Raw genomic sequence first — 3,445 nt, 5'->3', positions numbered from 1 at the left:
TTGTTTACAGAGAGCTTATGACTTACTAGATAAGTCTGTTTTAACAAATTACAAATGCTAATGGCGCACTAAGCTCCTAAAGTGAATCTTACATCGCAAATGCAAAGAAAACCTCACAAACTGCTGGTGCAACCCAACCCAGGTTTGGTTCTGCGGCAAGCAGTGCATCTAATTAAAAAGTGTTAACGGTTAAAGTCGCGAGCAGAAATGCAATCTAAGCTAGCTGTGGACCCGGAGGGGTGGAGCCGGAGTTAATCCGAGGCCCTGGGCCCCTCTCTCTCGCAGATCCTTGGCCTCAAGATGTGTATTGATCCTTGGGGTGAGATACAGAGAGAGGTTTGGGTCAGACTATCCCCATAAAGCCAGAGGGCCACACACACACACCTGTGAGAGAGTGTGTGTGTGTGTGTGTGTGTGTGTGTGTGTAGCAGCGCTAAGCTTAGATTAAGCTAAAGTTACCCGTCTCTCTCCCCTCTTGCCATGTCATTCAAACCCTTGATAGTTCTGCGGCCACACGGCACAAACAAAGCCCCTTTCTGGGCCGTCCTCAGCAGCGCCATCAGCTCTCAAACATCAAACATAGGGGATTATGAGATTGCGAGAAGTCCCGAGGGCGGAAAAAGAGACAAAATGGAGTTTTCCGAGGGAAGCCCTTGGCCCGAGCGTCTTCTCTCAGGAGATTATTCTACAATTTGTTTCCTTTTATTCCGCCATTTTGTCGGACCTTAACTGCGCTAGCGTGGCCGTACTGTAATCCCTGTGCTATGACAGATTACACACGGCTTTGTCAACATGTCTAATAGCTGACTGTGAGGGAATTGCGAGGTCTTAAAGCACTTAACTCCTTAAAAAGGTTCACCCACACCTGATGCATGAGCACAATCACGCGGCCAGATCCATGACGTGAATCACTGCATTGTGATTCACTGCTAATGAATCAGCAGAGAGTCATATGCAGGCCCAGATGGAATCTTTTGGGGCATCTTCTGTGCTTTTTTAGGGGGTAAAGTTAAAGTTAAGTTAAACATGGTAAAATGTGGTGAATGGAGGAAATCTTTTTCAGAATACTTCCTGCTTTCTGTAAAGTTCTGCACAAGCATAATTCATATGGGTCTTGTCATATGCAAATACTATTCAGTTATGCATCATGGAATGAAATCATTGCATGTTTGTCCTTGAGACAGTCTAACCTCTGTGTGAAAGTGGTTTCCGAGAAGAACATGAGATGTGACATTCACTTAATTGTCCTTGATGTCTAATAAAGAAGAGACCAGTGACAGAGCTGTTGGAAGGACAATCATTCTGGCTTGACTGTTATCAAAATTTTACATAAAACCGACATTATCTGAAATAAATCATATCCATTAAAAGTTCTAGCATATCACAGTCTACTATAACAAAAGAGTGCATGTTATTATTTACTGACTTTCATGCAACGGTGGGATGACCTTAGTTTGAATAAAGTCAGAGCGGATTAAGAGGAGGATGTGGGGTGGGGGTGTCTCCATGGCAACAGCAGGTCCAGTCTGGGAGGAAGGTTCAAAGAGTAACAGATGCTGTCTTTGTGGGACATGCGTGGAGGGTGGAGACCTTCTCCACTTTAGGGGCCAATGATCATATGTCTACTCGAAGAAAGTGTAACGTAACGTTTCCTCAGAAAGCCAGAGAAAACTGGGTCCCTAAGCATCATTTTGAGAGCTCAAATATGATAAATAAACTAACCATCGTATTCATTCTATAGCAGGTTTCCTCATTTCAAAATATTCTTATCCTCACATCACTAAAACGCTAGTCATTGTGGACTCAAACACGTGAGTGCTAAGACCAAAAACCAGGTTTGATCAGAACTAGTGGACATAGGTTTATTATTGGCTAATAGGGAGTCCAATGGCAATATATATCTATTATAAAAACACAGACATTATGATGCAGCACAATATCCTATATACACAATATACACTGACTGCATGATGTAGCCTATTGGAATGCTGTTATATGCCCCTAAAATTAGTTTAGTTTAGTTATAGTTATACTTTATTGTTCAGCCTTGGCTTTAGTCTCTCTTTACATACAACAATAACAATACAAAACATTCACATAACACATCAAATTTAATACATTCACCCCTCCTAAAACACTGCAGTCACTCTTTATTCAAAAGACTTATTGCATATGGCACAAAGGTTTGTTTATATATTGCTTTAGTTGCCTTCAGCGTCCTATAACGGTGTCCAGATGGTAACAACTCGAAGGCATAAAAATTCATCATAAAATTAAAGATTTGAGGGCAAAAAAAATTCCATATGGGGTTTTGTCTTATATTTATATGATGTAGTTTAGCAATATCACACGAGGAAGAGTGCTGTTTTTTTCCCCCCAAATTTCTGCATGATTGCAAATATGATATTGATTTTATACAATAATTTAAACATTTTTTTAATTTTTAGACACGATATTGTCTGTCTTGCTCAATTTCGCAAAACAATATAACGTCTCTGAGAAACTCAGTGGTATTTCGTTACTGAATTTTAATGAACTGAGTGAGCCAATGATTCAAGGACCCATTCATAAAGACTTGCAAGCAACTCACTTGCTTCATTTTTGAATGAATCAGCCGTTTGAAGGAATCAGTTGAATGAACAACTCATTCATTAGTAATGATAACTTTCAACAAAATTAGTTTTTGATGATTTAAATGCTATATTGCTGAGCAGAGGCATATCTTAGTGTTTTAAAACCTTTTAATGGTAGCGTATATGATACAGAAAAAGAAAATATATATTAAAAATTATGAAAACATTTTAGTTGTGTGAGGCATTGGAGACAAATCCAAAATCTCTTTCATTTTTAGAGTGTAAATAAAACACGACTATTATTTCAGAATAGAATAGAATTGTGGGAAATAGTTTACAGTGTTTACAAAATCCTGACTGGACTAAATCAGAACTGTCTGATAATAGTGACGCCTAGCCATGAAAATGCTAGTTGAGAGGGTTATGCCATCAAAGAACAATTTTAAGCAACATAAACCGAAATAACACAAACCGAAATAACCTAATTTGCCATTAATGCAGATGGATTTCGTAGGATTCTAGAGTTATCCATACCTCAGTACAAACAGTGAGAGTAGAGTCCTGCAGGTCACAAAAGATCTTCCTCACAGGTCTGAGGAAAAAATCTATTATTGCTATTTTATTTATTAACTAATTAATAAGTGTTAACTGTTTCAGTAGATGATTTAATCATAAGCCGATGGCTTTACTTTGCATGATGGACTCATGCAAATGACTTTTACTTTGCAACTTTTTATATCACAACTTACCGTCCGTTCATAAAGTTTATGAAATCCAAAAGAGTGGTGGATGTTTCACACATGGGAACATCTATGTAACCGCAGTAAATGCTTTACTAAGAGTTGTTGGACCTGTAAATACAAACAGATGGG

This window comes from Sinocyclocheilus grahami, unplaced genomic scaffold, assembly GCF_001515645.1.
Source record: "Sinocyclocheilus grahami isolate Dianchi unplaced genomic scaffold, SAMN03320097.WGS_v1.1 scaffold51.1, whole genome shotgun sequence".
Classification (NCBI taxonomy): Eukaryota; Metazoa; Chordata; class Actinopteri; order Cypriniformes; family Cyprinidae; genus Sinocyclocheilus; species Sinocyclocheilus grahami.
Note: the sequence above shows the minus strand (reverse complement) of the source record.